We start from the raw sequence: 13,230 nt of genomic DNA, 5'->3' as shown, positions 1-13,230 counted from the left end.
TCAAATTTCTTACAAGACTGCCATATTAGATAAGAACCAAAAAAGTGCCTATAGAATAGTCTAACCAAAGAACTTGAGAAATAATCACTTCTTTTTCCTCCATTTCTGTAAAGACCATGAGAAAGTTTTCATATGTAATAAAACCAGTGATCAGCAGGTAATCTCAACCTAAGAGAAAGAACCCAAATGAACCACTCACAAGAAGAGAAACAGGCTGGGCGCGGTGGCTCAAGCCTGTAATCCCAGCACTTTGGGAGGTCGAGATGGGCGGATCACGAGGTCAGGAGATCGAGACCATCCTGGCTAACACGGTGAAACCCCGTCTCTACTAAAAGAAAATACAAAAACTAGCCGGGCGAGGTGGCGGGCGCCTGTAGTCCCAGCTCCTCGGGAGGCTGAGGCAGGAGAATGGCGTAAACCCGGGAGGCGGAGCTTGCAGTGAGCTGAGATCCGGCCACTGCACTCCAGTCCGGGCGACAGAGGGAGACTCCGCCTCAAAAAAAAAAAAAAAAAAAAAAAAAAAAGAAGAGAAACAGGCATCCCTTGGGAGTAGAGTTTAACAAATGAAAATACAGGACACTCTGTAATTTGCATTTTCTGCAATATTTGGGACCCGCTTATACGAAAAAATTATTTGATATTTATTCAGAATTTAAGTGTAATGGTATGTCCTAGATTTTACCTGGCAGCCCTATTTGGGGGTAAAGAATCTGTTCCTTCCTTGTGGGGGATGGGAAGAACAGTACAAAATGAGCAGATTCTGAAATATATCAAGGGGATTGTTACTGGAAAAGTCACTGATTAAAAACAAAACAGCCACAAACCACTAGGCCCTGTGCACAGGTTCCTCCAAGAAGCTAAGTCTTCTTGTTTTGTTTTGTTTTGTTTTGAGACGGAGTCTTGCTGTGTCACCCAGGCTGGAGTGCAGTGGCCGGATCTTAGCTCACTGCAAGCTCCGCCTCCCGGGTTTACGCCATTCTCCTGCCTCAGCCTCCCGAGTAGCTGGGACTACAGGCGCCCGCCACCTCGCCCGGCTAGTTTTTTTTTTTTTTTTTTTTTTTTTTTTTTTTTTGTATTTTTTAGTAGAGACGGGGTTTCACCGTGTTAGCCAGGATGGTCTCCATCTCCTGACCTTGTGATCCGCCCGCCTCAGCCTCCCAAAGTGCTGAGATTACAGGCTTGAGCCACAGCGCCCGGCTCTTCCTGTTTTTTATCTTTCGTATCTTTACAGAGTCTAGATGCCCTCCTGCTTTGGGTATATTGAGAGCTCAGTGAGGAGTGCTGACCAACTGGATGGTCAATGACTACTGAGGAGGAGGTGGCTATGCAAGTCCCAGATCTCTGGGATCATACATTCGGTGCTTTCAGACATACATTTGCAATGGCCTGGGATGCCAGGAGTCCTCTCCTTAGAAAGGCAAGGCAACATCAAGGCAATCAGTTGTTACCCCAATGTCCAACCTCCCCTATTGTCTTTCAGAGGGTATTTTGTCCAAACTATGGGGTAAGAAAAGGGTTTGGTTCCACACTTTTAGCCAGAGTTTACCCTCCAGGAATGCTCCTTCTACCACATCTGCCAGGGATATATTTTCCAAAGGTACTGTCTGGTTGCTCAGAATCCACTGGGTGCAGACATGCAAAGATGTGCAACTTCTCCTCTGCATCGAGTGAGGATACAGGTGGTCAGTGCTCCATTTTTCTGCCTTTTCACTCTCCACACTAGGCTTTGTAGATATTAACATGTGAAAGCACAGAACAGTAAGTCAAAGTCAGAGGGAATTACAGGTAAGGACCCCCATTTTCTTTCCAATTCTCTTCTGACATTGACCATGCCATTCTGTAAGGCTACAGGTCTCACTTACTTTTAACTTTCTTGAGTTTCACAGGGTGAGTACCTGAAAACTTAGACTTCTCTTCTCAGTGATGTCCTCTCCCTGGTTCTATCCCACTCCTGACTCAGTTTACTTTGAGCCCCCTCCCCAAGCACCTTAAGTATTGTCTAAATTTTTGTCCACCTCCCCACCGTTTTTTTTTTCTTTTCTTTTCTTTTCTTTTTTCTTTCTTTTCTTTTTTTTTTTTTTTTTTTTTTTTTGAGACAGGCTCTCACTCTGTTGCCCAGGCTGGAGTAGAGTGACACAGTTATAGCTCACTGCAGCCTCGCTCTCCCAGGCTCAAGCAATACTCCTGCCGCAGCCTCCCACATAGCTGGGACTACAGGTACTTGCCACCATGCTGAGCTAATTTTTTATTTTTTCAGTAGAGTCAAGGTCTCGTTATGCTGCCCAGACTAAACTCGAACTCCTCATTCTCCTCATTCTACCTTGGCCTCCCAAAGTGCTGGGATTACAGGCAAGAGCCACTGCACCTGGACTCCCCATTCTTATCTACACGGGGAAGTCTCATTCTTTGGATTCATCCTTCTTCCCCATGCAAGGCCTCAAGTTTGCTTTCAGTCTGAAATAGCACTGCTGGATGATCAGAAATGCCCATTGCCACACAGATCTTTTTGTTTTGTTTTGTTTTTTGATTTCATCACCATGGATAGATATGACTCCTTCAGGCCACAGTTCTATTTAATTTCAAGCCGCAGGCATAGCAACCCTTTTAATCAGGGACCTGCTAAATTAGGCACGTGGACTCTCTCAATGTGGACTGAATCCACATTCAGAGACACCTGTTTTCTCCCTGGCACGACAACTAAGCTCCCCCCGCCCCCCAGTTCCACCTGGGGCAACTCATTAACAAATGCTATCCCTAGAAAGACCAGGAAGAACTCATTAACTCAAACTGGTTTAATGTAGGTTCAGAGTGTCTGCTTCTGTGGGAAAGGGAAAGGGAGTGAGGGCTGATTGGCAGTTCTTCCCACTACACAGTTCAACAGCAAATGTTCATGGAGTCCTTAATTCTCTGAAGAGTGGCCTCAGAGATGCTGGCTCTCTCTAACTTATGATGCTGATTTTACAGCTGGATTATTATAAGACTAGTGTAAGTTTGGTCACTTACACTTCATCTTACTATTCCTTCCTCACCTTATTTTTTTATGAGAGCTCATAGGATCCCATTCTCCCACCTTCTGTTTCTCTTTGTTCCTTCTATGGCTGCTCTAACCCCTGTGTTCCCCACATACCACCAGCTCCTCCCATGGATCTGGTTTTCTTGGACTTCCTGATTTTGGCACAGACTTTCCCTTCAGTCTAGAACAGTCTTCTCCCACCCTCCTGCATCTGACCTACTCACTTGAGTAAATTTTACTTCCCTATTTAGACCAAGCAGACCCCGATGGTGGGGCTTCTCACACTTCAGTATGCATGAGAATCACCTGCAGAGCTTTTTCAACTATAAATTCCCTCTTCCCATCTCTATCCCCTTCACCAAATTGTGATTTAGTAGGTCTGGGATGGGGCCCAAGAATCTGCATTTAAACAGCCTCCCAGGTAATCTCAATGGTGCTGGTCTGCCTGCCACACTTTGGGTACCACTGTCCCAGACTGAATTAACTCTCCCAGCTTTATGATCCTGGAGCTCCCTGTATTATTCTACCAAAACATATTATTGTTAATATTCTTGTAGTGTCTTTCCTCCCTGATAGGCTGAAAACACAGTGAAAGCAGACCATGTCCATTTTATTTGCTGCTGAATCCCCGTCAATTAACACAAGGCCTATCACAAAGGATGTGCTTAATAAATCCAGGATTTATGAAAAGGGGGTAGAAGAAAGGGGAATCTTTCCTTGCTGAGAATCTTCAACATGTGAGCATGTTGCTTTGAAGTCAGTTCTCAGAAAGGAATCCAGAATGTATTGATGGTGGCCTTTGGAAGAAGGGTCTAGACAACCCCAGTGGCAATTTGCAATGTCATTATTTGCGTTATTTCTGTTACCTTTGTGGGGTGGGGCTGGGGGAATCTATGAGGCAATTTTTCAGTTATATTTAATAAAATAGCTTTGCAAATATCTACTCAACCAGGATGATGAATATATCCAAGTAATTAGCTAGGAGAATTCACCCCTTTTCCATCCCGGGCACTCCTTGCAGGGAATTCATGGCTGTGGAATAATACGTGGGCAGAGCATAGACTCTGGAGTTAGACCCAGAAGGCCAGCTATACCATTTCCCAGCTCTGGGGCTCTGGCCAAGGTAACTTAACTGTCCTAAGCCTCAGTTTCCACATTTGTGGATGAGGATAAAATGGTACGCATGGATAGGCAGTAGGGTGTAATAGTTTAGAACACAGGCTGCCTATGTTTGAATCCTGGCTCCTCCACCTACCAACTGCGCGACTTTGGGAAAGTTATTTAACCACCATATGCCTCAATTTCTTCTTCGGTAATCATTTCTTGAAAAATGATTGTATTAACTTGAACTACTTTAAACTGCTATTTTGTAGGTCAAAAACAGTCGAATGTCAGTGATTTCAAATGACTCAAACTAATACCTACCTTACAGGCTTATAAAGAGAAGCAAGTGCATGAGTCAAGTTTAAGTCAACAGGCTTAAAATGATGACTGTTACATATTAAGCACCACACAAGAGTCAGCTCTAATTGCACAGCTGAGTTTGTTGGGGAATAAAGTGAATATGATAATGTGGTAAACACTTGGCATAGGAGGGCTGTAAACATTCAATAAAATGCTACTTGTTCTTTTTTGTACTTATATAACCCGTTCTTAAGAATATCTCACTTTAAAATTACTAATGTTTTCAAATGGTTGTTCTTGCACTGTCCTCAAGTCCTCCAGCCCCTGAGCACATACAAACTTATTACCATGAAGTTCAGAAAGAGAGTGGGTGAAGCTGTGAAGAGAAGGGACAGCTCAGGACAATGGACCTCAGAGAGATGGAAGCCCAGGACAAGAGTACCCTACTGTTAGCCTCTTGCCTCCCCAAATATTAGGTTGAAACATATGAAACTCATTTATATAGGCCAAAAAGGAAAAATATTCACAATTTCAAAACATACTAGATTCCCCTAGCCAGCCTGGATTTATTTCATATTCTTAACAGTCTATCAGTTAATACCATATCTCTTTTTCCCTTTACATGTTAACATTTTTGGCTTTGGGATGTATCTTACAATCACATGTGTCTTTAATATGGTTGGATTTCTTGCCCTTTCTCCTTCTGAGCAACTAGGTTCTGGTAATCTCACTTTTTGTCTAGTGTCCTCAGGGTGGTAGCTGCTTTACCTCAGCCCTGGAGGAAATAACTTCTTCCAACAAGTATTAATAACCAGTTGTCTCAACTTACTGTTTTGCTTGTCCAGTCTTCCAACAGCTGTGGAAAAAATTCCCTGTATTAAATCCCCTTTGTTTGAAATACCTAGCAGAGTTTCTATCTCTTGACTATGCTGACTACTGCATATATTAATTTTAAGAGAATCGCTTTCAATGGCAAATGAGAGAGTTAAGCATACACAGTCGCATAAATTGTATAATCAGATTTCTTTCCCTTTATCATGAATTTTTGCTCATCAGACATTTACTGAACGTCTAGTTTATGCCACAGCCTATGTACCTATCATTGGTAAAAAGGTGAAAAAGACAATTTTTGTCCCAGAGGAGCTTAGAGTGGGGATAGAGCTGGGACTACAGCAGAGACAGATATCACAGCATGATAAGTGCCATGAGAGCACATAGGGAGCATTTAGCCTAGTCCAGTCCAAGGCAGATGAACTCAGGGAAGCCTCCTTCAATCTGTCTGTCCTGCATGTACAGTCATGGAGGAGAAGGAAAAGGGAGGAAAGACCTTCTAGGCAGAGCAAGGAGCAAATGCTAAGGCTCAGACTTAGAGAGTAAGCTTTGTTTCAGGGCATTGAAATGCTTCAGTATAGTTGGAGAAAAGTTGGAGGATGACAACAACTGAAGCTGGAATGACAGGTAAAGGAAAAGGTCACGAAGGATGGTGTACACCATGTCGAGGAACTATGTAAGACTATGTTTTTACATCGAAGTCAGTGGAAAACCATTGAAATTAGTCACTTGATCAAGTTTACAGTTAGGAAGATACTGCTCACTGACAAAAGGAGGACAACATACTTTCTAGAAGCTACCAAGTGACTGACTGCCTAGTCACAGGGGTTAAGGCAGCAGTTCCCAACCTTTCTATCACCAGAGACCAGTTTCATGGAAGACAATTTTTCCACGGACTGGGGTGGGGGATGGTTTCAGGATGATTCAAGCACATTACATTTATTGTGCATTTTATTTCTATTATTATTACATTGTAATATATAATGAAATAATTGTACAACTCACCATCATGTAGAATCAGTGGGAGCCCTGCGCTTGTTTTCCTGCAACTAGACGGTCCCATCTGGGGATGATGGGAGACAACGACAGATCAGCAGGCATTAGATTCTCGTAAGGAAGTGTGCAACCTAGATCCCTCTCATGTACAGTTTACAACAGGGTTTGCGCTCCTATGAGAATCTAATGCTACCTCTGATATGATAGGAGGTGAAGTTCAGGCAGTGTGAGCAATGAGGAGTGGCAGTAAATACAGATGAAGCTCACCTGCCACTCACCTCCTGCTGTATGGCCCAGTTCCTAACAGGTCATGGACCAGTACTGGTCCGTGGCCTGGGGGTTGGGGACCCCTGAGTTAAGGTGTTAATGGCTTCTTCTTTCAGTCACTAAACATTTAGTGAACACTCACTATATTTCAGACACGGTGACTGATCCTTGTAAGATAAATAAGCTTCATGTCCTCCAAGAGCTTACAGTCTAATGAGGGAGAAAAACATCTTAATTAATTATGAGAAGTATTACAGAAATACAGATGAGGGAGGCACCAAGTAGGAGAAGATGGAAGATTCCACAGAGGACACGACATTGCCTTGGATTTTGAAGGAAAAATAAGGACATGCAGATAAAAGAGCAGAAATACAGCATTTCAATTAAAGGGAGCACCACTTGCAGCAGCATGTGGACATCGTGTTCTTGGTGGTCTCAGAGAATAGAGAAGAGTCAGATGTAGCTGGTCCACAAGGTTTACAAACTGGTTGAAAATAAGGTCCTAGGGCCTGATTCTAAAATACTTTGAGAGTCTTGTTGGCATGAGGCATCTCCTCTAGGTAACAGGGAATCACCAAAGGTTGTTAAGAGAGATGGGGGTTAATGAGATAAGATTCACATTCATGCTTTAAAAAATTATGTCAGAAATAGAAATGAAGAATAGAGACTGGCAACATGGAGATTCATTGTGAGGCTGAGGTCATAGTTCGGGTGGAAGCTGACCAGAACTTGAACTAAGAGAGGGGCAATTGGGATGAAGAGGAGCAAACCAATCCTGGGTCGTTATACTCCATCCTGGAAAACACTTTCGTGTTAAAGCATCCATCAGTGCCCAAAAGGAGCGTCAAAACTATGCTTTCATTCATCTTTCTCAAAACTTTGTTAGAGTCTGTTTAACTGTGTTTTAAAATTCATGCCCTAATGGAGCAGACTTTTCTCATCCCAAATTATTTCGGAAGGTATAGGCTGCATTGCTAAGGAAAATGCTGAAAGGGAAGTGTGAGGACATGGTACAAAGTGCATGTAAACACTCTGGGATGCAGGGAAAGAGCTTTTCAAAGAAGAAAGGGCAGAAGCCTGGGGTAGAGAAGTGGAAAACACCTGAGTCTGAAAAAGATGTGACACCGGGGAGGATTTTTCTTTATTCTTGTAATTGAAGGGGAGAGACAGAGGAAAATTCTGGAAGCAAAGGCTTAAAGGTTCCCAAAGGTAAACACCTCCAGGAGCCAGCAGCAGGTGACAAGTAAATAAAGCAGGCTTGCTTTAAAAACATGGAAGTGATTCCAGCAATTTGGGAGGCCAAGGCGGGAGGATCATTTGAGCCCAGGAGTTTGAGACTAGCCTGGGCAATATGGTGAAAATTTTTGTCTCTACAAAAAAAATACAAAAACTAGCCAGGTGTGATGGCACATGTCTGTGGTCCCACCTATTTGGGAGGCTGAAGTGCGAGGATCAACAGAGCCTAGGAGGTCAAGGTGGCAGTGAGCTGCGTTCACACCACTGCACTCCAGCCTGGGTGACAGAATGAAAGCCTGTCTCAAAAAACAAAGAAAACCCATAAAACAGACTGAGCACCATGGCTCAGGCCTGTAATCCCAGCATTATGGAAAGCCGAGGCGGGCAGATCACCTGAGGTCAGGAGTTTGAGACCAACCTGGACAACATGGTGAAAACCCATCTCTACTAAAAATACAAAAATTAGTCAGGCGTGGTGGTGGGTGCCTGTAATCCCAGCTACTCAGGAGGTTGAGGCAAAAGAATGGCTTGAACCCAGGAGGTGGAGGTTGCAGTGAGCCGAGATCACACTATTGTATTCCAGCCTGGGTGACAGAACGAGATTCCGTCTCAAAAAAACAAAAACAAACACAAACACAAAAACAAAGCAAAACAAAACATGGAGGCCAGGTGGCAGCGGCTCACGCCTGTAATGCTAATGCTTTGGGACGCTGAGGTGGGAGGTTCACCTGAGCTCAGAAGTTTGAGATCAGCCTGGACAATATAGTGAGACCTCGTCTCTATTTTTATTTTTAAAAAACTTAAAAAAATACATGGAAATGCATGGTTGATGAACGGGGCAGATACCCCCAAGCTCCAGTCAACTGTTGTCATGTGGAAATGCAACGTTCCTGATCTTGTGATTTTTCAAGAGAAGCCAGAAATCTAGATATTCCTGTAAAATCATCCACTGTTCTTTAATGTGGGCAACAAATTCAATTTTTTTTCTAAACAACAGGCTGGCCAAATAAAACATATGTGGCTGCATTTGGCCCTTGGGTGGCCAATTTATAACCTCTGGTCTAGAAGGAATGCTAGGTTATTTGAATAAATCCCACCAGCCATGGTAGATATGCAGCCTACTTTGTGCTAGAATGTAAACAAGTCATGGGAGGATACCATTTCCCAGAAAAGCCATTCCCATTAAATCCACTGGCTAAGTTTGGAAAGATAATACAGAATGCACTGACATGTAAGTCTAGTTTTGCTTTATTGGGAAAATTTTTATGAAGCCCAGCTAAAAGGAAGGAAACTGAACTTCTCTGAAGTCATTTCTATTATATTTCTTTAAGAAGTCAGGAGAGAGTCACTTTGGAAAAGATGGTAGTCTAATGTCTCTTTCAGGAACTAGCACTGGAAATTCAAGTCAATTATTTCAACCTGTATCACAGACTGTATATAAAGAGTTCCCATGAATCAACAATAAATCAACATCCAAAGGAACATGAACAAAGAATATGCACAACTCTCAGAAAAGGAAATATTATAGGTTTTTACCTATAAAAATGCTTGACTTCACTTAGCATGTGAGAAATTCAATTTACAAACAATGTTTTTCCCCTATAATATAGGAAAAGTTAACAAGAACTTCATATGTATAATACACTGTGTAGGCAAAGGTGTTGGGAACTTGGCACTGTCATACATTGGTGGTGAAATTTTAAATTGGCACGACTGCTAAGGAGGGCAAATTGGCAGGATCCATTAAAATAAAAAATACATATATGCCTTGACCTAGACATTTCTAAATCTTAGCATTAATTACCTACCCTTATTCATACTCGTGAAAGGATATATATACACACATGTGTATATAAGAATATTCATTATAGCATCATTTATAATAGCAGATGATTTGAAATAATCTAAATGTGTACTAATATGGAAATAAAATAAATGATAATAGACCCAAACAATGGCATCCACTGAAGCAATAAAAAAAAGCAGCTCCATACCTACTGAAAAGAATGCCTCTCCTATATATATATTAAGAGCAAGGTTAAGAAGTGTAAATTGTATAACGCCATTTGGTATTGCATAAACATATACTTAGATATGCACAGTGTATTTCTAGAAGGCTTAAAAGCATCTTTTAGAAAGGGTTGCCTCTGTGGAGGGCTGAATGGTGGGAGACAGACATGGGAAGGAAAGGTTTTGCTCTATACTCTTCCATATATGTGTACACAATAATATGCAGATAATACATTATGTATTGTATAATGCAGTAATATGTATAATATAATGTATATAATTTATTTTTATATCTATATTTACATTAACTCATTAAGTTGTTTTTATTTTTATTTATTTTTTTTGAGACGAAGTCTTGCTCTGTCACCCAGGCTGGAGTGCAATGGCGTGATCTTGGCCCACTGCAACCTCTGCCTCCAGGGTTCAAGTGATTCTCCTGCCTCAGCCTCCCCAGTAGCTGCAATTACAGGCACCCGCCACCACGCCCAGCTAGTTTTTGCATTTTTAGTAGAGATGAGGTTTCATCAGGTTGGTCATGCTGATCTCGAACCTGTGACCTCAGGTGATCCACCCGTCTCATCCTCCTAATCCATTAAAATTTTTAAGAAAAAAAGTTATATTAACGTTTTAAAAAATCACTAACTTATCGTCAAGCCTCTCTAAAATCTCCTTTCACTTTTGAATTCCAAGGTCAAAGTTTGGGTTCAAATTTTTACTCTTACTTTTGAATTCTGAGGTCAACCTTTTGAGTTACTACTAAGTCTACCAAAATTTTAGCTGTTGAACTAATTGCAGTTATTTTTCTTTTGCTATCTCAGATTCAGATTCAAACCTCCATTGCTTTTTCTGTCCAACATGCTGGTAAAAGCACATCCAAACCCACAAATGTGAAAAACAATGAGATCTGGAAGTACATTTCATCTGTAGAAAAGTTCTGAGTCAGTTCCTTTTCAAGGAGTCCAGACAGTTCCTGAGCTTTTCTCTGAATGATTTCTCTGAGTCAAATAAAATGATAAGGCAGGCATTTAAATGACAAGAAGCCAACCCTGAGTCTGGTGTACTGGGAGTGGAAAATTCTGTGAAGTTTTTATGTTCCCATTGTGTACAAGCACAGATTATCTTTCTCAAGCAGACACGGAAGCATATAGAAGACCTAGAAATTCCATTAATTTCAGTGTCTAGTGCCAATAAATTTAATAAGAAATGGAAGCAAGGTTATTTATTTGTTCTACAGCATTATAAAGACTGCACAGAAAGAGACTCTTAGAAGAGTTTAGATCAGTAATTGACTAAAACATTCGTGATTATTCACCAAATCCCCAAATATTCCCTGAGCACCTTCTAAGTACTAAGTCACTGGGCTAGCTACCATGGTAGGATTAAAATGACGGATAAGGAGTTTCTAATTTAATTCCATGCTTTCCAAAGACTCTTCCGAGGAGCACCAAAATCTTAGGAATATTAATATAAGACAAAAACAATTTCCTTGGTAATTAAGAATCAGAAAATAATTAAGCTAAGTTTTAATTGGCACAGGACTTTTCAGATCTTTTACTATGCTCATGTGCAATGTGAACCTTCTAGAGAGGGGTATGGTATGCAGTCTTTCCCAAAGCATACCCCAAATAATTCTAAAATTATTCAAACACAATTAACTTTTTTGTTTTGGGCAGCTGCAGAAACTCATGTCTATGTAACATACATTAGGAAAACCATAGCCTTAAATGCCAAGACAAACATAAATACATATATGAAAAGTCAAATAGTAAAACAAAACTATCATAAAGCAAACTGGGGTTAACTGCTCAAGTACTTGACCGGGACGTAATAAACAGCTTGAGTTTAAAAGATAGTGGTGGTCTAGAGTTATAGAAGCTGGGTGGAATAGAAGGAGCTGGGTCTAAGCCTGATAAAAAAGGAAAGTATCCATCAAGGAGGAGAAGCCACTGAAAAGTGACGGACCTATCTAGAGGATGAAGGAGACCAGCCAGCCAGAACAGAGGGTTCATCATATAGGAAAGACAGGGAGTTAAGTATAGATAGGACCAGATTGAAACAGGCCATGACTGTCGGGTTAGGAAGTCAGAACCTTACCTTGCAGGCAAGAGGGAGCCTTTAAAAGCCTCTAAGCAAGACAATGAAATGTTCATAGTGGTCTTCTAAGAAAATCACTCTGGTGCTCATTTGAAGAAAGGCAGGGGAGTATGAGGGTGAGTGGAGTGGGAAGAGAAGATGGGAGCCCAGTGCTGACTGTGAGATGAAGGTCTAGAATAGTGTTAGTGCACAGACTAAGAAGGGCATTTTAATGAAGAATTAACAGAAAGTGAAGACTGGATGTCAGAACTGTATAAATGGGTCATGGAGTTTGGCTTCTGGATGATAAAGTACAATTTTTATGGGGAGGACAGTTTTTGATATGTCAAATTGCATGTTACTCCTTCCCCATCTCCAACCCGCCACTAATTCCACAAAAGCAGGCAGGCCTTTCCTATTTCTTTGTTTGAAGAGCTGGCAGCTCTACCTGTCTTTTTTAAAACCCGAAGCTCACCAAAGGATGATGGTGGATATCCCAGAATGATGAGCAATAATAACTGAGAAGGGAGTTTTTTCAATGTCAGGGGAAGAGAAGGCAGCAGAGGTGGATTTGAAGAGACTAGGAAGAGAGTCCCATGAGAAATGTGCACCCATCTCAGCCCCCAGTTGCCCTCCAGGAAGATGGCTAAATTCAGAGAGAAGGGCCGCAAGGTGCACCTGGAGAAACCTGAAGATAGGTTCTCCCAGGAGTAGGAGTTGAAGATTCCCATGTCTCACATTTAAAAGTGTGTAGGGATGAGGAGCAATGGGAATGCTAACTGCTATGTGAATATAATCCACTTTGGAGAGTCATTTAGCTCTAGCTACTAAAACTGAAGGTTCCCAGAAAACATCAAGGTATATACTCACATATAGGCCCAAGGAAAAAGGTACAAGGATGTAGAAGGACAACGTTGTTTGTAAGACTAGAAAATTGGAAACAGCTTAAAAATCCAAGAGTAGGATATTTAAATACATTGTGTATATTCACAAAATGAACTGGTAAATGAATCAACTAGAGCAACGTGGATACATTTCAAAAAACAGTGTTGAGTATCAATAAGAAGTTTTGGGAGGAAGTTACCATTTATGTTAAGATTCCCAATATATAAACCATATGCAAGTATACTATGTATTATCTATGGGCATACAAACAAAACATCTCAAACCCACATGAGGTCCACAATCATTAAAGTCAGGATAATGCTTGCATTTGGAGTAAGGGAGGTAGAAAGGAAATTGGATTAGGAAGGATCCTAGAAGCTTCAAGTATATCTCATGATTTAAATCTAAAGGAACCATAGAAAAATGTTAAGATCTGTCAAAACTTAGTAGTGGGTACATCGATGTTTATTAAAATATCCTTTGTTTATCTGCATTTTTGAAATATTTTACAAAAG

Source organism: Rhinopithecus roxellana, chromosome 11 (genome assembly GCF_007565055.1).
Source record: "Rhinopithecus roxellana isolate Shanxi Qingling chromosome 11, ASM756505v1, whole genome shotgun sequence".
NCBI lineage: Eukaryota > Metazoa > Chordata > Mammalia > Primates > Cercopithecidae > Rhinopithecus > Rhinopithecus roxellana.
This window is presented reverse-complemented; position numbering follows the sequence as displayed.